General features: G+C 47.3%; 1 long non-coding RNA gene across 1 annotated transcript; it reads right to left on the bottom strand.

Annotated features, from left to right (window-relative positions):
• Positions 1-10,187: 10,187 nt before the first annotated feature.
• On the bottom strand, positions 10,188-12,427 carry LOC132247710 (uncharacterized). Its single transcript, XR_009459030.1, has 2 exons — positions 12,304-12,427; positions 10,188-10,392 (listed from the first exon to the last, which is right to left on the bottom strand). It is a non-coding gene; the product is annotated as an uncharacterized LOC132247710 (long non-coding RNA).
• Positions 12,428-22,666: the final 10,239 nt, after the last annotated feature.

The following is a 22,666-nucleotide window of genomic DNA, read 5'->3' as shown; positions in this document are numbered from 1 at the left end:
GTCTGCTGGACAGAAAGAACAAAACATAATGAGCGCCAGAAAGCTGCAGCCCATTTTGGAGGCCTCTCAAATGATTCCTCTTTTGAGGAAGCAGAGTTGTGATGTGCAGATGATTTGTTTCAGAAGCCTCTTCAGCTCTGTCCAGATGGTGAAACAGCTGCTTTACAGTAGTACTCAAAACATATCTCTGGACTAGGATTTGTCCTGAGTGAGCTACTGGTATTGATGAGGATAGGTGGTTCAGTCTTTACCACCTAAGTGTGCAGGGGCAGCATCATCATATCAGAGATAATGCCACAAGACTTAGCATAATTGCAGAGCATTAAGTTTTGGTGTTTTAGCAGCAGCTAGGGCCTTGGCTCCTGCAGAACCAATTACATTTCCAGAAGCAACTGAGTGACTCATTGCCCAAGTCCCAGGGAAAGACCAAGAGGATTGTTATCTAAATGAACTCAGAGGGACCAGGATCAATTTTCCAGGTGGCTGTTTGTATAGTACACAAGGTGAAAGTCAATGGGATCCAGGATCCCAGAGCAAGGTGCTTTTGAAAACATTTCTCATCGTTTAGGCTCCCCTGGGTACACTCTAAATGTGACCATTCCTCTTCTCAGACTGCCACCAGAACCAGCAGCCAGACACCAAGTGCTGTCAGACAGCAACATGCCACAGGGCCTTGCTTCGATGGTTGGGCTTCCATTTTGCCACTAATCCAAAAGATGAGAGCTACAGCATCCTCTTCAGCACCTAAGCCATGACCTTGGCAATGTACTTCCCTGAGGGAAACACCACCCCAGCAAATTAGCACCATCTCTCCCTGCTGCACAGTGACAATTCAGAACCTTTGGATACACTGAGGCCAGTTGCAACTCGAGCAAATTCCATATGGTCCTGCTGACGTTACTTCCCTATGCATGTTGTCCTAGCACAGGGGCATCAAACATAACATAGACCAGATCCAGCCTGCAGAACCACTCTATCTGGCCTGCTGGTCTACCAGCAAAGTGGGGAGGAATGGTTTGCCATAGAATCTGGGGCCTTCAGGCCCCAGAAGACTTGCCAATTGGCAGCAGGAAGACAAATGAAGGCTGACAGCCCTGGTCACCCTCTGCCTGCTTCACCTATCCATAGTGTCACGTTCCCGGCACCTCAACCACCAGTCCCCACTACATGTCTCATGCTGGAGCCAGAGCTGGAGCTGTGAGCACAGCATGGAGCACATGGCAGCAGCAAGTCAGCTGGAACCACTGCTGCATGCCTCAGGTCTGAGCCGGATCAGCTGCCACCATCACACCTTGTACCCTGGCCTAGATCTGGCTCAGGAGCCCACTGTCCAGCCTGGGGCATTAAATGTGTTTGACACCCCTGTCCTAGCACCAAGATAGGGCTCTGGCAACACTCTAGATTTTGTATTTTTCAAAGCTAGAAGGGACTGCTCCTACCAGCAGCCGGACTTTCTGCCTACCTCAGGCAATAAGCATCACCCTGCAGCTCCTCTGTCAAGCCCCTTTCTTCTGATTGAACAGTATACATCTTTCTGTTTTCATTTCATTAGCAGAAAATGACCTGGAGGGTTCAGTCTGAGCAGATGGGCCAGAAGAGAAGAGCCAAAAGCAGCCAGAAAAGCAGGCAAAAGCTTGCTATGGGTAGAAAGCTTTCCCTAAAGGAAAAGGGATTTTCACCACTCTGCCCTCCTTGGAACCAGGTTGCAGGTTGTCATTTCAGTGGCTGACAAAGCAGAAGGTGCTTTCCAAATCAGTTGCGTCAGGGAAAAAGAGCTCAACGTATAGGCAGCTGTTTGCACAGCGTGTGGTGAGAAAAGACAGAATTTCTGGCTTGCTCAGAGACTTCAAGGCACCTGAGGTCAGATGCCTCATGTAAACCAGGAAACAACCTACTACAAGATTTCTCATGATATCATCAGATGCCAATCCCTGTCTAGCAGTGAATGCTCAGGTGAGGAGAGGAGATATGGCAGCATTATAAACAGCTTAATTTCAGCATCCAAGGCCTTGATCTCTATCCTTCTCTACACCTAACTCCCTTACTCTGTCAAAGGGAACTCAGCTCACCCTTCTTTCTCTCCTTCTTTGTACCCATCTGTAGCAGGTTGTCACTGTTTAAGCAGTTTTATTTTCCCTGGGTCAAACTTGTCCCCACAGGAAACAACATAATCACAAAGCACACCAACACATATACAATAAAGGATTAACTCACACCCCGCGGTCCTTTCCCAGACCTTGAGAGAGTAATCCCAGCTCTGTACTGCCTCCTCAGCACCTCAATTTCAGCTCCCTTCCTCTGGGCCATTCAATCATCCCCATCAATTGGCCCAGGGCTCCAAGGCAGGTAGGCAGCCCCCTTCCACCCTCTTGCAGCTGGGCTGTAGCCCCCGAGCCATGCACGGTGCTACACCACCTACTTGTTCTGTTCCTCAGCCCATACTACTTACATATGAACCTGGCCAACCAAACTCCCATAGGGCAACCAAATACGCACAATGAGAGCTGGGAGCAAGGAACTAGGGGGGTCTGCACAGGCACAGTGTGTCATGCAGTGGCAAGGCTGGCCATACTGGGAATCACCCTAGACAAAAGTAATGCCTTGCCTACCTTCCTCTTGCTGGAAATCCTTGCAGGCCCCAGCTGGTTTCTGCAGAATCCTAATGTACAATCTGTGGATGGTACAGTCATTTGTTGCAGCTATCTACATTCACATGGCATGCTTTACGCTGTGTGAACACAGATCAGGAGCAGCATGTGCAGGTATTCATTGCTCTCAGGAGCCATGTGGGGAACCCAATGTAAGTAACTCAGAGTGTGGGGAGGGGCAGGTGGGAAGCGGGGGGCTGGCAGGTCTGCAGGGGTGATTGGTGGGTCTGTGGGGTGGGTTGCCCAGTCAGAGGTGGGGTTCAGGGGCCTAAAAATAGCTCAATCAAGGCTGGGGAGAGGTCTTGGGGCAAGCAGCTGGGCTTTCTAAGCCCTGGGGCTGTTCTGCAAATAGACGTTTGTGAGATCATGTTAACCCAATCTCAACCTAAGTTAGTGCACCTATTCAGGTGAAAGAACATAGACTGGGTTGGCCATTTTTGGGATGATTTAAGCACTCTGCATGCCTGTAGAATTGGGCATTTAGATTGACCTAACCCTGGTTGGGCTGATCTAAAATGGAACACCTATACGTACCCTATGCATGGGTGTCACTCATCATGATTTACTGCACTTCAAATTTCTGCTTGCCCCCGTAAATACCTGTGGAAGCAACTTCTCATTGCATCAAGCTTGATCTTTCCAGAAATATTGGTGCAGGAATCCATTGCTGTTTGGTCATGGATTGCTCAGGTGAGCCCAGACAAGCTTGCTATCATCATCCAGCCGTGGGGCATCAGTAGTGAAGACTTCAGGTTTCATCCCACAACAGGGAAACAAGTTCACCACTGTGTTTTCTGCTTTCCTTGTGGAGAAAACTCTTCCACAAAATTCAGAAGGATCAAAACCAAAAAGGTGCCAAATTCTCAATCATAAAGTCCTTGTTAGAATTAATCTATCTCAATATTGGAAAATAAATTCCTTGAAATGAACATTGTCTCACAAGAAAGGAAAAGAACAATTTGGACAAAAACCCTGTACTTCACCAGAAAAGGGGTGTTGTTATTTTTTTTTCAGTAAATAAACTCCCGCCAGTTCTAAGGCTAGTTTCAACAGTAACTTACCGTCTGGAAAACAGCCTCTATGGGAGGAAGGGGCAATAGACAATGGAGATGGGAAGATAAATGTAGAACAGGGCATAATACCAAGAGCTAGACTATTCAGGGGGAGGCATGTGTGTGCCCATGCATGTCTATGCATAGCATCTCTTCCATAGTGTATATTTCACATATTTGGCATCTAACTGGACTTTGGGGTTTGAGTGTAATTCTATTCCACCCTATTCAAGCCGTGAAAATTCATTAATGCATCTACTTTTGAAACACCCAAGCATCTTACCCTGAAGACTGAGTCCCAAAAAAAGCAGCAAGGCAAAGGAGAAGCCATCCACCTTTTGTATTAACTATTTTTCAAGGACTTCAGCAAGGTGGAATAGAATTGCAATGAGGTGCTTAACGAGTGGTATAGAATCTGGCCCTGTATGTATGGGGTGCGTAGGAAAAGTCCCCGTGTGTATACTTCGTTTAAAGTATGAACTTATGCAAGATTAGTATGTACATTCAAGTGCGTAAGGAGGAAGCATGCCCATATGTGGCAATATTAACAGCAGGTGATTGATGCTACACGTGTGTGCATGTACATGCAAATGAGGTCGATGTGTTATGTTCACTGCTTAAGTATGTATAGACAAATGGGACATGCATCTCCAAGACAGATACATTGTTGTCAGCAGCCCCTCGATATGAGGATGATGGTCTTCTGGTAAGTAAGGGAAGTCATTGGTGAGTCCAAAGATGACTGAAGAGGCTGATTTAAGACCCGCATACTTCACTGCAGGCCTTGCAAACAATCTGGGCAACAGGAGTGGATCATGGTGATATCAGGTCACAGCCCCTTTCCCTTTGTCTCTTTTGTCCATTTAACTCCATAGTGAGTTGAATTGGCTCAAAATGATCAATGACTTGTCTCACATCATGGCACCATTGGGAATGATTCACTACTTGAGTCTAGGGGCAAGAGAGGGGCAGGCAGGATCAGGGGAGAAAATCAATACTGATGTTAACATTCCATTTCTTCTAGATTGGGTAATCAAAAGGTAGATTTGCATGCGTGGAAGGACATACAGGCAAGCGTGTGTGTATATGTGTAATAGATGGTACATGTATGGATACAATGTGGGGTGACAGGTACATATACCGTGGCAGAGACAAGAGCGTGAGGAAATTGTGCATATATTTATGATCATACACATCTGTGTACACAAGTGAGCATGGTATACACTGTGAGCTGTGCACAGATTTGAACACATATGAGTTAGGGAAAATGTGGGAGATCTCATGACTGACAATTATGTACGTCTGAGGCAAGAAGGGCCATGAATGCACGTGCATCTTTATTAGTAATGGGCAAACCGCGGAAGCTTCATTAATCCAAGTGTGAGCTAAACACTTAGCTAGGTATTGAACTGCGGGAACTTCCTGAACCTGCCAGTTCAGCTGAAACCTCATAGGCATAGCCTCTCCCGTGATACTGTGGCTCTTTCAGTCCTAATCCTGACCAGTTTTAAAAAATAAATAAATAAATAAATAAATAAATCAAGCTTCTCTGAAAGTTTCAGAAGTTCTGTTTGAGCATACATCAAAAAAGCACAGGGCATTTCCCAATAGAACAAGGATGTCATATTGCTTTTAGTCTGAAAACACTTAGCCATTAGAGGGGGTGTTTTCTGCAAAGCCAGATAACATTTCAGGGCAGGTCCCATTTTATTCAATTATACAAATTTCAGGGAGCTTAGATAAATCTGGTTTGGGCCACTCCCCATTTCTGTTCACAAAAGCCACCACCCAGAGTGTGCATTTACAGTCACAGACCCATATGTTGCTTGGATTTTTATACTACATGCATACTGGTAGAGAGAACGTATATATAGCCTGTGCATGTACGTACAACATACATCTCTGTTGGGTGCATATGCGGAACAGGGAGAGAAGCGTGTGAACATTTGGCAGAAGCAGGTGATAGAAAGAATGTGTATGCTGCGTAGCAGGCAGACTAAGAATGCTCACTTCATTTCCTAATGAAATCCGGGGAAAAACTGGAGGACCCTGAAGAGTCCACAGGAATTGGAGACAGAACAGTTGTTATCATGTGCCCTCTTCTGGCCTTTGTGGGTTTTATCTTCAAATTGATTTAACAACTTAATGATGCCAGAGAGGAAGTTAGCCATGCTAGTCTGAAGTTGGGTGAAAACCAGGGCAGGGAGTACCTTAAAGACTGATGAAGTAGGCTGTAGCCTCTGAAAGCTTATGCCTTTTTAAATTAATTAATCTTTAAGGTGCCATCCTGCCCTACCTTCTAGGATGCCAGAGATAAAAGAGAGAAACCATCACATGCCCCACACACTGGGGTAGTGTGTAGCGGGAGAGCTGGGCTGCTGTCATGAGCTGCAAGATGGCTTGGTCTACCCTCCCCCTACCCCTTGCCCAATCACCTCACTGTCATGTTTTGGACTGTCTTTCTGATTCGGTGCCAGCCAAGCTGGCTGTTACTGCTTTCTTCTTTGCCGCACCCCCATGAGAACTCTGGGCTTGGCACAAAACCAGCAGCTGCAAGACAGGCTGGTTCTTCCTGTGCACAGCCAGGCCCTGCAACTGTGTGCAAGCCTTTAGCCCAATGGCATTCACCCCCAGTGAGCCCACTTCGGGCCTGCTTCACACCCTCTCTTCAGACCTGGACTTTTAATGCCCATCAGATGATCCACTGCTTTGTGGGCATTGCTGTACTCGAGGAAGGAGAGCTCTGCTTCCTTAATCTGAACCAAGTATGTACTGTTTTAGGGCTTGTGGCACACTTCACTCAGTGCTTTCTATTTTCACTGCAAAAAAAAAATAAAAAAGAGCAACCTTGAAGCAAAAGATAATAATACCTGGCAAATCCTGTTGGCTTCCTACAAGATCAGTTACCTGTAAAGTAGCTCCTCTCCCCTTCTCTACACAGAATGAATAGAAGGATTATAGACATTGATTACTGAAGCCTTGTAAGAGTGGAATAGGAAGCCCGAGAACTGGTCAGACAGGTCTAGAGCAAATCCCTCCCTCCAGCCAAATGCTGCTTAGCTGTATTTGCAGGAGAGGCAGCTTTGATTACCTTATCTAAACAGGAAGTAGAGCTAAAACCATGCCAAGAATAGGTTTTGCTGCTGTGATCCTCAGCATTGTTGGGAGGTGCAGCTCAGGCAGAATAGGCCGAATTCTCATTTATAAAGAGTGCACCTCCACCAACTTCATTGCGGCTGCTCTGACATAAGGGACTAGAAAATGGAAGCATCAACTTAATGGTAGCAGCTGTTGGCTGTAGCAAGGATCTTTTCTTGACTGATTGACATCTTCAGAGGGAACTACTGATAGTTCCTACTCACTCAAAGCGGTTACTGGGGCTTGGCTTCACTCAAAATGAGGAGTGGTCAAAGAGGTTCTTGGCTGAACTGTCCTCTGGGAAGAAGTCTTCTCTAGAGGGAAGCCAAGCCTGAAACAGGCCAAGGCTACAAGTTATGCAGTAGCATCATTCATTTCTTTGTAAATGAAGCTGTATTCCAGGCAGGATGGAGAAAAGGAGCGAGTTTGGATTCTATATCCCCATGTATTGGAGCTAGGCATAAGAGTCACTGCTCCATGTGCAATGTAGAATAGCCACATATCCTAAGTCACCACATTTCCAGCATGCAGTGCCATCCCTACAGGGTAGCTGATGTCCCAAGCTGGATTGGGTGGGGATGAGTCTTCTTCAGAAACCAAGAACAGTTGAAGTTGGTGGTCTTTTAGGAGTCCAACATCTTGTTATTTCTTCAAAGAAATTAAGGTCAGTCTCTGACCCCGATACTCACAGTGAACAAAGGACAGCAGCATACAAGGTTCTAACTTTTAGCAAGACAGTGAGTATCTGAGATCAGTCAGAAATGCACTGCACCTTTGAAGAGTACACATATTTCAAAAGGAGATACTTAGTCTATTCCTCATTTTCTTACTTGCCAGGACTTGAGCTGAGAACCGTCTCCCCTGTAGGAGTTAATAGCACTTCACGCATACATGGAAACTTTTTTCCAGCACCCTCTTGTTCCATGTGAGGGGGCTGAGAGATCAAATCATTTAGTCTGGGGCTATCCAATTGTCAGCTTGTGCACCACATGCAGCCCACAAGAAGCCAGCATGCAGCCACTTCCATAGCCACATGGTTGGGGAGGGGGTGGGAAGCATGGGGCCACATACTCCTGGTGCTGCGTATGTAGACACCATTTGTGAAGCCTGTACAAACAGGGGGAGTATCCTGGAGGGGCTAGAGGGCAGGGGGGGATCCCCCAGGGGCTGCCCTGAAGCAGCATATGGCTAGCATAGTGCACAGTCCCCAGCCACAGGAAAGTTGTACAGCCTGGCTGTAGTATGTAGGAGTGGTGACTAAGTTGGGAAAGAACTGAGGAAATCCCAAACTCAGACACTGAATTGTTCCTATTGCACAGTCACGAGGAATTTCTCAGTTTTCTCTTCTGAAGTGGGGAAACCAATGCTGACCGATTCCAAAGAGAAGGTGATTGTAAAGTACTTGCCAAGGGCTAAGCATATCAGAGATGCTGCAAGACAGACACCTGACCCGAGATCCTGGCAGATGGCAAAAGCAAGAATCAGTTATTTTGTTTCTGAAAACTAAGTCAAGTGTTCAAATTGCACCAGTCTCTAGATCTCTGTCTATACCTGTATTATGCCCACAAATCAGGAAGGCAGGTTTAACAGACAGCCTTATTTGTGTGTTTAACATGTGTTTTGTGGGCAGGCAGATGTTGAGGGGCAGTTGTTTATTTTTTTGTTAACCTGGCTTTTTTGGTACGTAATGTTGACCTACAATACTGATACTATTTTAGTAACTTGAACAGTTTATAAAGTAGTTTTACAAGAAGTTTCCCATTCCCTAAAGAAGAGCTCATCAACAGCAGCCCCATAACAGCCCTGGTAACCAATTTATAAATAAATCTGGCAGAGCAGAAACAGATGGGGGGAAAGCCCCCCTGGAAGTAGGACAAGTAATGAAGGAACTTTTTTTTCTCCCCTAGATGGCAGCATCAACATTCTCCTGCATGTGTGAACAACCTGCTGGCTTGCAACACAGGGAGCGGTCATCCGCAAAGGCAAGAGCTAAACCACAAGCCAAGCACCTTATTATCTACAGTCACGTTCAAGGGACTTTGCTGTCAACCAAGTCATAGAATGGTTTAAATGAACTATACTGGCCAAACTACTATACAAAGTGCTATAAGCTGCCTACTGCACAATTGATCTCAACCGTCTCAGTGTCCCAGTCCAGGAAACATGCTAGAAGTCAGCTAATGGGTGCTGTACTTAAGCAAGGCTATTGCTAGCCAGGTTTTGATCACAGCATGGCCAGTCCATAACATGTCCTAACGTAAAAGCGGCATAGCCAAAAGCCAGTGGGTATGTGGAGCAACAGCAACCCAGATGCTGTTAACAGCATGTTCCAGTTTCAATCCTTGGTTCCTTCAGCAGTCTGGCAATGCTGCATATGATGACATGGTACAAGCTTGCTGGACAATGTTATGTAAGGCTAGGCACAGACAAAAAGGCCGAGGCGGAATTGATTTAAGGCTGTAAGCAGAGTAGTTTGGATCAGTAGTGAACAGAACAAAACACTTATACCGGTCAGAGTAAAGTCTGTACCTGGCCTAAGATGAATAGGGCCAGCCTTCCAGTAAGCACCTCCACTATTGACTAGTAGCTCTATTAGGAGTCTGTTAGACATCAGACCAGGTTTATACCATTAACCAATTCCTTGCTGGTAGCTGAATGATGCCATGGTACAGCCAAATTCCCCCTTCCAGGGCACCATTCAATTGTATAATTGCTCTTTGTAGAGCTGTGCACCTGGCAGCATATAGGAAGATGCCTTGAGCTGGAAGACAGTCCAGAACTGAGCACAGGAAGCAAGAAGTAAGAAACATCTCATGATGGAGATCTCATTGCTATCATTTGGTCAAACCAGGGAGTTTTCCTGCAGTATATGGTTTAGTTTGTAAAGCCCTTAAGGAAGAGATCACTGTCTTAAGCATATCCCAGCCACCCAAGCTATACCATGACTCACGTAACAAATTAACAATCCCATTTTTGTATTTACATCTGGCCAATGCTCAGATGATTCTTAGTTCCTTCTTTGCCAACTTAGACTCCAGCAGTAGTTTCTCTTGAGTTGATTTCGTATGGGCATTTGGTGCAGTTTTCTCTTTCCTCTCTCATGTTTCAGGATGAACAGTTTTTGCCACTCTCTTACAGCTACATGTTTGGTGGGCCAGTGTAGAGGGCTGCAATGATCATCAGTACATTAGTTTGAACTAAAGAGATAGTTCTACTAAACCACTGCTTGGTCCCCAGGAGCTCAAGCATTCCTGTCTGCTTGTTTCTGGCAGAAACTCCAAAAAGAGAAGAATTCTCCCTATTCCAAGGTGGTCTCTCAGCACACAGTGCAAAAATCACAACAGCCTCCTTCTCATTTGCATGGTTTCTTTATGACAAAAGACACATACATAGGGCACCCTTCTGCCTCTGTTTCCATCAAGCATCCCTCATTTCTCCAAAAACTTCATTTCCAAAGCAAATGCACTTCTATCTTCACTGTTGTACTTGCTTGATATATTATCCAACAACACCATGTCTGTGTGCTGCCTGAAGCTCCAGACGAGATTCGATTCCTGACAAACAAAGAAGACTAAGCTAGAACTCAAGCTATGTGGAAAGCTCCCCATTCTTGTTATTGTTTATTATGCTTATTAAATACTTTCCCTTGAAGATGGACAGTGATTCCACATATCATAACACAAGAGAAGCCTGGTTTCCACTCCGCATGCATCTCCTGGACCCCTCACCTTTTCCATGGAGGATGGGAAGCTATTTTCCTCCTGGGCAGTGGTGGGTTTAATGGTTTACCTTATGCTGCTCAATTCTACCCTTTGCAGCGGTAACTATCCCTTTGAGCGCTTCCCCTGTTATTTTTAACAGCACAACCAACCAAGACTCCTAAACTATTGCATGCTCAGGAAAAAGTAACATTCACTTGCCCCCTTAGTAAGAACTACATCCTTAAATCTGTCATTTAAATGCTCTGGCCCTAGCTAGCAGAGTTACAGTAACAACCGGTGATCACAGCCCTCTATAAAATCCAGCAGCACAAAGCATTTCTGCACTGTTGCCATAACAAAACCTCTGAACATTGCTATCACACTAGCTTCCCCAGTTATCAATATATATTGGTTAGAGATGGGCCACTTGAGACAGTTGCCTTAGCAATAGGTGTGGGAGAGCTGGGTATATAGCAATACTCACAAGACAGACACCAGGATAATCAGAGGCTGGACTACCAAGGAAATGCTCCTTACCCTGTTAAGTGGGAATCCCAACAACTCCCCTCCTATGTTTTAGGTCTCAGTCCCATTAAAGTAAGGCTTAAGGTACCTGCAAGATCAGGACATCACACAACAGCCTAAGACAGGTCCTCTGCTCAAGAGCTTGCTGTTTAAACAAACAGATGAGCAAAAGGGGGAAATGACCACAGAGAGGAGACATGACTTGTCTATGAATCTATGAAAATTGTATAACTGCACATTAGGGGCTGGAAGGGACCTCGTGAGATCATTGAGTCCAGCCCCTACCCTGCCAGAGGCAGGAAGTCTGCAGGGATCAGGTGATCCCAGCAAGATAAACATCCAAATACCTTTTGAATGAGTCCAGCGTAGGTGCTTGCACCACTTCTGGGGGGAGCCTGTTCCAGACCTTGGACACTTGGACTATAAAGTTTTTCCTTATATCAAGTCTGAATTGAACCAAGGACAGAACCCAGGCCCACCAGGCTCGAAATCCAATGCCCCATACACCAGGTTATGTTGTAGTACAGCCATGGATGGTATTATAGATATGGAGTATGCAGACTTGGACTTCTTAATGCCTGGATGAGAGCTAGTGGGATGAAAATGTAATCAGGAGTAGATAGCAATTATGAGAAGGCATTGATATCGGATGTCTTTATAAAGGGCATGATCTTATAGCTCTTGTTAGCATAACTTGTGGGCTCAGAGCTCTTTCAGTTCCAGTTTCTGTCTCTAGTTAAGCTAAAGCTAAGAGGGGCTGCAAGTTTTTCACTTTCACACAAATGCCTCGCCTTATCTATCACCATAGAAATACCATCTGTACAGAAGATTTTTGCAGGAAACATCAGCTACCAACAAACACAGCTGCCTGTTTATTACATAATGATGCTCTTTACTTCAAACATATTACACCTCTAGTACGGAAACAGCAGGGCATTGGTTTCTAGACTATACTAGAGACTGACATAGCTTCAGAGTCGCCCATACAAATCCAAGATGTGGAACCCTATATATAAACAAATAATAGCTTGCTTTAGATGCAGTCTTTCTCCTGACATTTGAGCTCAAGAAGGTACCAACTAGAATAGTCCCCCTAAAGACTCATGAGCACATCTCTGACTCTACCCCCTCATGAACAAAGGCTCCTTATCTCATTTAATAACAGCATCTCCCAGGGGTATGCAAAGCTGTCCTATAACAATACTTAAAGAAAAATTACAAGAACCATCACAGACTCACCTTAAGGTTCAGGAACATAGATAGCTTCCTTTAGAACTAAAGGGCAACAAATTTTGCTTAGTTGTCCCAAATCCTCACCCTTTTCTGAAATAAAGCCCATCTCCCAAGTACCCTCTGTCAAAGCTCAGCAGGCCACCTAGTGGCAAACTGGCAAGTTAACAAGGCCCACCTGTCAAACAAGCCTAACCACTCAACCCCTGCTGATGTTGGATTAAAGGAGGCAGCTGTAATAGATTTTTCTTTCTCAAGGTTGGGAATCTTCTCTAAATCCAAAAGAGGAAGGGGCAGCCTGTTATATAGAAAGATCAGAGGTGAGGTCTGGAGACAGCAGAAAGGCAATGAAGTAGGACCCTCCAGTCTGCAATTTGTGCTTACCATTAGTTGGATAGGACCCACGTTTTTCTAACTTCCCAAGTCTCATATTGCAAGTCTTGCATATTTGTTTTGACACTGTTTTCCATCACCACAGAATCCAACCAACTCCCTTGTAAAGTCAGGGATAGCAAGGCCACAAGGCTTCAGGGCATACCTAGTGTTTAGCACTTTAGGTTTCTGCTTCTCACAGTTCAGAGTTTTATGGAGAAATGGGGTTGGTAGAATATTTGTATTGTAAGCATTATATCTAGTGGTAAAGCCTAGCCCCTGAGCTACAGAAAACTAAACCTTCGCTCTCAGACTCCTTATAATATATGCTCCAAGGGGTCATAGCTGGCTTAAAAATAAAAAAAAGGCAGATCAAGATGTGAAGTCCCCAGGCATTATGAACCAAGGACCTTAGGCAGCCAACAAGCTGACCACCAGCCTACACCTGCAGGCCCTTTGGCCTTCTTCCCACTCTACTCTTTGTCAAGCTGGTGGTAAAATGGGCTGGGCCTCAGGCATTACTTGGTGCTGTAACCTGGTTTTGGATAAACTCGGCCTTTCATATGTTAACCTCTTGGACTGAAGCAAAGCTCAAAATTGTGGGGCCTGGCTCTCTACCCTGGCCCTCTGAGGGACTTCAGGATGGGAATCCAAGCCTTCTTACTGAGTATATCAGCTCAGAAGCACATCTGAACCTTGCTTATGGTATGGGGGGGAAACACTTGGCACCCCCAGAGATAAGTCCTCTGAAGAGCTAAGCAGGCTTGTCTGCCCAGCATGAAAAGGACAAGGGCAATCTTGAACACACACTGGTTCCCCTCCCTGCCTGAAAGGCCCACCCTTTAGCTGCAAAGCACAAAATCTGCCCTCCCTTTTCTCCTTAGTGCCTGACTGAGTATGGCCCGAGGGGGTCACAGCCGCCCCAAAGCAAATAGAAGAAACAGAGCCATATGCAACCAAAAAGGGACCCCAGTCTAGGCAGCCAGAGGTCATGAGCCCAGAACTTCAGGCATGAGAGGCCAGCAAGCAGACCATTGGGTTATAGTAGCAGGCTCTCTGGCAGCTCTCCTACTCCACCCTTTTTCAGGTGGCAAGTCTTTCAGGAAATAGGCACTTCTTGAAGCTTAGCTGATGAGCCAGACTCCATGATTCTTGCTTCAAACCAAGTGGCTGGTGTGTCTATGGCAATCAGTTGCTTGTCTGGCCAAAAAGTTACCACTGGGCTGAGTGAGTAGCACCTGAAACACAATTCATTTCCCAGGCTGGGTGCCAGCCCAAGAAGGGGAGTATCAAAAAACAGGGGAATAGGGCTGTCACCCAGTAGTCAGTGTGCAGGTCTCTCCAGCCCAAGCTGACCTGAGGATCCCCATTGAGCTTGTTTTAAAGAAGTGTCTGTCTGCAGCACCTCCTCTTCTTTTTAAGGCGGGTGGGGAGGTGCAGTCTCTCAGGGATAACCACATAAGGCATCTGAAAGAGGAGGGTGTGCAAGCCTGGTGCTCTGTAGCTCAAGGATCAGAGTCTGGGTCTGGGAGTTGTGCCACTGGTCAAGTGGGCTAGGGAGTGAATCTGAGCTATACCTGGGTTGGGGGAAAAGAACAATATTGGCAGCAGGCCCTTGCAAGAGCAGAGCTGCTACCTCTGCCCAGCAAGAGGGGGAGGATGGCAGTTTAGAGCAATGTCTTTTCCCCTCCCAGCCTCAAACCACAGCCCCAGAGGTACACAACACAAAGCTTGCACACTTTTCTATCTCTGACTCCTTATGTAGTTACCCCCAAGGGAACACAGACAAAAAAAAGGCAGACTTGGTGCATAGCTCCCTTTTAACACTCTGCCATTGTCCTGAGCATCATATAACAGTGCAGCAGGTACAGAAATCCACACTAATCCAATGACAGATTAAATTTGTACTTTAAGCAAAAGCACTACGTAATGCTCAGGACCTCATGTTTGATTTGAGGTTGCAAAGAGGGGAAGCGGGACTGTGCAAAGCTATGTGGCTGCTGTGGTGTATCCTTAATAACTTGTTATGCCCTTCATAGGTCACCAAATACCCATGAGATGTCTGCATGAGCTCATTCTCATGGGAGGGCCAGGAGCTGAGATCATATTGTCCAGGATCACCAGTGATACCAATTCCGAGTCTGACTTGACAGCCATTACTTAAAGTTACATATTTTTTCTCCAGAATGGTATTTCATTCAAAAGTCTCCTAAATAATCACCGGTCTTGGGATACTTGAACGCTTGGTGGACAAGCTTCTCTGCCTATCCTGTTCCTTATGAGTTCATCAAGGAAAGTTTGGGAACTAGAAAAACTAACCACTCACATAGCTCCCAAAATGTCATATATATTTGTATACAGCGTTTTAATGCAGACCCCTCTCTACTTCATTCATTGCTAATGGCCATCAGGTATCCACACCTTTTCTTGCACCCAGCAGTAGCATTTGAACCTCCAACCAACTTCAACCTTTCAGAAAAGTTAAGAAAATGAAAGCTAGAACTGGAAATAGGCATCTGCATATAATGCAGGGGGGCAAGGAGGGGGAGAAATGAAGTCTGGAAACATTTCCCTCCTGTCATTGTGTAGGTTGAAAAGTGTGTAGGAAGTACAGGTAATATAAACTGTGATGTGGAGGTTTTTTATCTCTTCCTGTTATCATAGACAATGCAGTTCAGACAAATGCAGCAAATGCTTTCAAGCAGTTTAACAACAGTGCCCCAAACCAAAAAGGCATAAGCAGTGGCTTGCTGCTGGTGCTGGAGCAGTTGAAAATAAGCAGGCAGAAACAACCTCTGAGATAACGCTGTAACTGCTTTTTTGCTTTAGTTTCTACCCTCCCTTATGCCCTTCAGCAACTTGTTACTTCATACTCAAAACATTGCCTTGTCAAGTGACATACATTAGGTGAGAAATGAGAGCAGGTCAGGTGCTCTGAGGTGCCAAGCCCCCCTCCCCAACATAACATATAACATATATGTTAACCAGGACTCAGTGGGTGCATCCACAAGAACGCGCACGTGCGTCTTGCAGCATCTCAAAGCCCTTTGGCACACGGCAAGAGGCTTGTGTAGGAACAAAAAAATGTTTCCCACACTGCAACTTTGCAGTGCGGGGGCAAAATTAGACCCCTGGATATCCAGAGACTCAGTCCTCCACAGATATGCTCTGGAAGCCAGCCAGAGTGTCTCTATGGCTGGCCTTCACCTGGGTGCTGAAGTACGATGCCTGCCTGGGCAGGGCAGGCAGTGTGCCAGCCGCAGGGAGCTGGACCCAGGCTCCATGCTGGTAAGTAGGCAATGGGGGGGGGAGCTGGAGGAGGGGGGAGAGGACCATGGGGGGACCCCCACTGGCCCTGCCTGCTCCCCCAGCCTCCTGGATCACTGCCTCACCCAGCCCCATCTTCCGCCTGCCCCCTGAGCTCCCCCATCGCTGCGCCACCCAGCCCCAGCATCCCAGCAATTTAAAAAAAAAAAGTCTCGCACTGCCCTGCATAGCAGCTGCTATCGAGGTCACTGAGGCCTCATGGCAACACAGGGCCCAGGTGACAGCCATAGCCCCAGCTGCCTGAGAGCGCACAGAGCCCCGCAGCTCCCTGTCGACCCCAGCTACACCCATGCAATGGGGCAGTGGCAGTGCGGGTACCAGGCGTCTGGGGCCGGGCCCCACTGCCCCCTGCTGTGTGGTGGGGGGGCTCTGCCACAAGGCTCCAGTAACCCCAATGGCAGCTGCTACTGCCGGGGAGTGCAGGGCTTTTTTTTTTTTTTTTTTTTTTGAGTCCCGGGCTGATAAGGCCGGGCAGTTTTTTGGGGGTTTTTTTGTTGTTTTGGTTTTTTTTTGGGGGGGGGGGCATCAGAGGCAGGGCCAGGCAGGGGGGTGAGCGGGGAGCAGGGGCTGCGTAGGGGGGTTCTGCCAGGAGGCCCCACAGCCCCTGCTACATCTGGTGAGTGCAGGGCTTTTTTTTTCCCCCTAAGTGCTGGGAGGCTGGGGCCAGGTGTGGCTGCCATCAGGGAGACTAGGGCTGAGCAGGGCAGCCATCAGAGGGGTGGGGAATGGGGTCAGGTGGAGCAGCAATCCAGGGGGCTGGGGGAGCAAGCAGGGATGGGGCATGTGGGCCCTGCAGGAGGGGGTGGTAGCCCCTGCAGGGGCCATATGGCTCCTGTTGGGGGGCTCCAACCCCTGGTGGAGGGCTGTAGCCCTGTGGGAGTAAAGTCTGTGAGCTGTGCAGGGGGGGCTGCACCCCATGGGGGTCAGGGGACCCACCCCCCCTAAGCAGCCCCCCACACACAGCCCCCCTACAATCCACGCACACCTACCCACACACCCCATGGCTCCCCACATACCTCCACAGCCACCCACATCCCCTTACCCACCTTCCCAGCCCCCTCCTGCAAACCCCACATCCTTGCAGCACAAACCCTGCACGCCCAGAAGCTGTGGCTGCAGGGGCAGCTGTCCCCACATCCTGGTTAGTGAAGGAGCCACTAGGAGCTCTAACTGCTCTATGGTAAGAAAACCAAAGGCAAACAGCAAAGCATATAGGTGTTTAGAATTCATTTTATTATGAGGATAGAGACACTAGTAGGCTTCCAAATTGCTTTAACATTGTAGACATATCAATAAAACATGGCCCAACTGATCGCTGTCTCTCTGTCTCTCACTCACTCTCTATATATATGGTGGTCCTTTGTTTTAATTGTGGAGGATCATGGATTTGGGATTGTGGAAGGACTTTGGCATTTTTTTATCAGGGACTTTTCAGTTTTCAAATAGGGACCGCCAGAATTCCTGCTAAGGAAGCCAGTGGCAGGACCCAGGCAGAGAAGCCTGCTCAGAGGTGGCACCCTGGACCCAGCTGGAGGTGACTGACCTCCTGGCCACTTGGGGCCAGGAGGACATGCTTTGACAGTTCAAAGCAGGCCACCACACTGGGAACGTCTTCCAGGCGATAGCTGCCCAGATGGCTGGGCAGGGGCACACATGGCAGTAGTGCCACACAAAGGCCAACTCTGCAGTCACAGCCCGCTGGCAGCTGGCCCAGAGGGGCAGATGCCTCTACTGGCTGTGCACTCCATATCCGGGTCTGGCAGGTGAACAGCAGGTCACAGCCAGGCAGCAGCCCCCACTGCCAGACTGCTGCAGTGAGTAGAGGATGCAGGGAACTCTCAGGGCTGCTGTAGCAGTCCAGCTGGCAGAAGGGGTAGTGTCCCCAGGTACCAAATGGCCGGGCCTCAGAAACTCCTGAGAGCAAGTAGCCCTGAGCTACTTGCCAGAGCAGCTTTTTGTACTGCCAGGACAGGGCAGCTTTTTATACTGCTGGGACAGCACAGATGCTGGTCCCAGGATCTAGCTCCCTCTTGCTGCAGATCCAGGAGGAGCCAGGCAGGGTTATTTTGCCCCAAGTGTCAAAATTTGCCCCACACCAAAGTGCATACACAGGCACATGCGCTGAGGCAAAAAGCCCCAGCTCATATTTGCACCGCTTCTATTTGAGCTGCTGCAAGCTCATGTGCTTGCATGTGTGGACATGCCCAGTAGGTGCATCTACACAAGACATTTACTGCAGTTGCTTAATTAGCTGCACAGTAAAGTCTCTGCATCTACACATGCAGTGCTATTAGGCCGCGGTAAACTAATTAACTTTGCTGTAGGTTAGTACTTGTAAACACAGGGCATTTGTACACATGCTTGTGCCACAGCATCGGGCGCTTTTAAAAGTGCCTGGCGCTGCAGCACATGCAGCTGTATAAGCGGTGAAATGCTACACTCTAGTGTGTAGCAATGCATATGTAAAAATTGACATGGCTGGCTGGGGCATGAGGGTGGTTCAGTGGGGGGCTGTCTGCCAGCTAGCCCCACACTAGAGCACCTTTGTCCCCCAGCCAGTCCCTCTACAGCACATTAAGCAGGGTCAGAGCAGTCCCATTCTGGCAGGCTGAATCGCTAGGCCCCCTGCCAGCTGGGGCTGCTCCAACCCAGCTCAATGTGCTGCGGTCCTGGGCACGTGTGTAAATGCCATGCCCAGGAGCAATAAATTATGGCATGATATGCACCAGAGTTTATTGCATTGCATTAATGTCATGTGTGATGAGTCCAGCATTTAACTGATGCAAGGGAACTTAAAGGAGAGGCACTGGCATATCCAGTGGGGTGAGGAACATAAAATAAAAATGGTGGAAGATCAAGCTAATGAAAGAGCCAGGCATACGTGGGAGGAGTGAAAAGAGGAAAGTGGAATGGCCTTCAAGACATTAGGCCAGTTCCTCACCTGGGCTATTCAAAGTAGCTCTCCACCAGAGCTTTCCACCATGCTGATTTACCTGCTCCTTTAGTTTCTGTGCAGGTGGGGACTAAGGTAACTATGTCTTGTTCCTGTACATCCAAATTCCTTCCAACCTTCCCTTCTCTGCAGAGCCTGCTATTAGCAAAGATGTTGGCTTCTTTACTTATCTGCTTCTGCTTTACAGAATGCTCACTTTCTACTTGTTAGCCATTGTGGCACTAGTGCAACGTGGATCTAGTTTGAAACTGAGGACAGGCACCTTCTGGTGCTCTAGCTCCCCTAATTTCCCTTCTTCCTCAAGAATTATGGCAGGAGATCAAGAGAAGCAATAATGCAGAGAGTGATATTTCAAAGGGGAAGTTTATACTGCTTCCACAACACTCCTGCAGCATTGTTTTCCAGCATGCGAGAGACATGTCTTTTGTGAGTGATGTTTAAAGGTGCCCACACGACTGTTTCATGGCCTCATTTCCCAGTCTGGTGCACGTGGTAAAGGGATGTGAGGTCAGCTGTGCTCTCAAGAGTGCTAAGGAAGTGGCAGAGACAGACTTATAACAAGCTGCTCAGAAGAGCTCTTCCAAGTGTCTCTTCTTCCTGCTTCTTCTCTGATGCTGATAAATTTCCCAGTGGAAAATTCCTGGTGCCTGGACTTCACTGTCTAAACTTTTTTCAATACAGATCTTTGGTAAGACTTACCAAGAGAATCAATAGAAGACTACTTGGTCTCTTAGGGCATTTGTACACACCACAAGGGTTTATTTCAGTTTAATTCTCCCTAAATTGAAGCGGTGGGTCTTTAAAAACACCGCTTCAATATAGGATGAAATAAACCCCCATGGCATGTACACAAGGGTCAGGCCTCATCCTTACCTGCCTCTCCGGTGGCGGGGAGGGGAGGGGAGGGCAAGCTATTGGCGGGCCGAGTGATCCCTGAGCTACAGGGGGCAGGGAAGCTGCTTCTTCCCTCTGCGGCAGCAGCGGCACCCCCCAGGTGGCATCTGCCCGCAAGCACCCAGCCTGAATGGTCCTGGAGGGCACCACAGCTGCGGAGGGAAGCACTGGGTCCCGGCACAGCTCAGGCAGTCAGGCAAGCTCCTGGGAGAAAAAGAAGAAAAAAAAGATCAGGCTCACTGCTTTTTTTTTCCTTCCTTCAGTGCAGTCTGTTTGCACAGGCTGCCTACACAGGCCTCAGAGATGTTTTATTTTGCTGTGTTCCAAAGTCATTTAATGTGCCTCAAAGTTATTTAATGCACATTATGCCACCGACATGTGCAAACAGCCGCGCCATTAAAGTGCATTACGCCTCCACCACATGCATTAAGCTGCTTTAAAGGCCAATTGTGTGGCATGTACAAATGGCCTTAGTGGTGTCAGAGCAACCTAAGCCCCGCTTGACTGCATGGGCAGTAGGTGAGGTGATAGTGCTGGCATTGAGAAAAATCAGGCCTTGTTTCCTTTGCTATAACACCAATTTTATCCCACTTCGAGTCCACTGACATCAACACCATTACATCAGTTTGATGCCAGTAACGGAATGGAAAGACCCGTTATTCTTTGGCTTACAAATCAAAACCAGGTGATCTGGAATCAAAGGATGTTTCAAATCTGAATTCCTGGTTGTTATTCAGATGCTCAAAAAGAAAGACCAGGAACAGCTTATGTCTGGGAAAAGTTTTCCAGGTACTTTTCTTGGTTCCTCTTTTGCTGCAGTGTTTTTAGGGGGGAACAAGAAATGCTTGTTTTTCAATGAGTCAGTCATAGGACACAACAAGGTCATGCGCTATACATAGCTATAGTTTGTAGCTCAAAATATTTGACTGTTAGGTTTGTGCCAGGAAACGTTACAGCTCAGTCTTTAGCACCTGGCACAAACCAGGTCAGGAATCTTGCTAACAGATGCAAAGCTCAGTGCTGCATTTCCTGCCTTCAGCGCCACAGCAGAGTTGGTTGACAGTTTCAAAAGTGACTTGGCTAACCAGCTCCCTCTGTAATCCAGTTGTCCCCTCTGTGGCAATCATGGAGTAAGGAACTTACTTCACCCTATATTGGAGTGGTGTTTTTAAAGACCCACTGCTTCAATTTAGGGAGAATTAAACTGAAGTAAACCCTTGTGGTGTGTACAACCGCCCTAACAAATGACTGATTAATTGAAAAAGAAGCGTTTCTTGTTCCCCTCTATAAACACTGCAACAAAAGAGGGACCAAGAAAAGTACCTGGAAAACTTTTCCCAGACATAAGCTCTTTCTGGTCTCTCTTTTTTGCACATCCGGATGACAACCAAAAATTCAGATCTGAAACATCCTTTGTGCTTACCCAAAGCTTAAACTCCTTAGGCAACTTAAAAGCTCAGGCTTTTAAGTTGATTTTTAAAAAGCAAACAACACTTAATATAGAAAACTGAAATGCTCAAATCCTGAAGAGGTTCACAGGCAGACACTTAATATAGACCCTAAAAATAAAACAATGCTTTCTTTGCTCCTTGCCATTATCACCATGCAGCTATATTTTCAGTCCTCTGTGCACAGAGCTTATACTTTCAGTTAGGAGCATGAGGCCATGGCTGCTTCCAGGCATAGGGCAAAGTGACACCCTGTTCAGCAAAGTACAGGAAACCTCAGGTGCACTAGCAGCCTGGCAGGAAGTGGAGAACCCACACGTTCAAGCTTCTTCACAGGTCTCCACATTTGCAAGTGAAAGGCAGCACCCCAAGAACTGCGGAAGAGCACAGGGACTGAAAAACTGCTTAGAGGATTCAAATAAAAATATGAGCCCACCACTGCTTTTCAACTAAACTTGAAACTGTTTTTCACTCACAGTCCAAGCATGCTACATCACCCCTTCCAGCTCAAGAGAGGGGAGAGGACATTTGGATCACACTTTGACGTGCTTACCAGTGCGAGGACAGCCCAAAGCAATTCCCAGGGAGTAAAGCAAGAGCCCAGGACTGGAATCACAGCCAATAGGGAGATTGGTGCCATGAACCACAAAGCCAACTTTCCCCCTGAATGCTTGGTATAGTACAAGACACAGAAAACATGACACTAAGACAGGACTGAGGCAATCTCTTCTCATGACAGAGCAGTCAAGAAACCTGGCAAGGAGAGGCCAGAGCAAACAAAGAAATGCAGATGCCCCTTCCTTTAAAAAGGCCTCAGAGGGAGAGCAACATTACAATAATTCACAAAGCTTGAACTTCCCAGAAGGACCAGGGTCCTTGAGAACATGTCAGCAAGTTCATACTCAGGCTACCAAGCACTAGGGGTGTGCGAAGTGGGCCCTATTCAATTCGAACTCGGCCCAAATCAGGGACAGTGATTCGATTTGTTGTTTCAGATCACTGTCCCTGATTCAATTCGGCCGAATCTGAATCTGAAGATTTGATTTATTCAGAGAATCAGCAATTCAGACATACGCACAGCTTCAATTTAGTTTTTTCTACATACCTCGAGGTACCAGTGTGGCTCATGATCACTGCAATGCTGGGGCGGATGGAGTGTCCCACAGGAGAGTGGGGGAGCCCTCCACGTGCTCAGTGGTGAACACAGAATGGTCTGGAAGCACTGCCGGTCCACTTCTGGGTCTGCTGGGGAGTGTGCCAGGGGGGCCCCTGTGCCCCTCCAGCTCAGCAACTGGTGCCTCCTGGGTCTGGGAGGGCCACCCAGGGTCCCCCCACGGCTGCTTACTGCGCTAGTGCATTCCCTGGGAGACCCCTGCGC

This window comes from Alligator mississippiensis, chromosome 1 (assembly GCF_030867095.1).
Source record: "Alligator mississippiensis isolate rAllMis1 chromosome 1, rAllMis1, whole genome shotgun sequence".
In the NCBI taxonomy this organism is placed as follows: Eukaryota; Metazoa; Chordata; order Crocodylia; family Alligatoridae; genus Alligator; species Alligator mississippiensis.
This window is presented reverse-complemented; position numbering and strand designations above follow the sequence as displayed.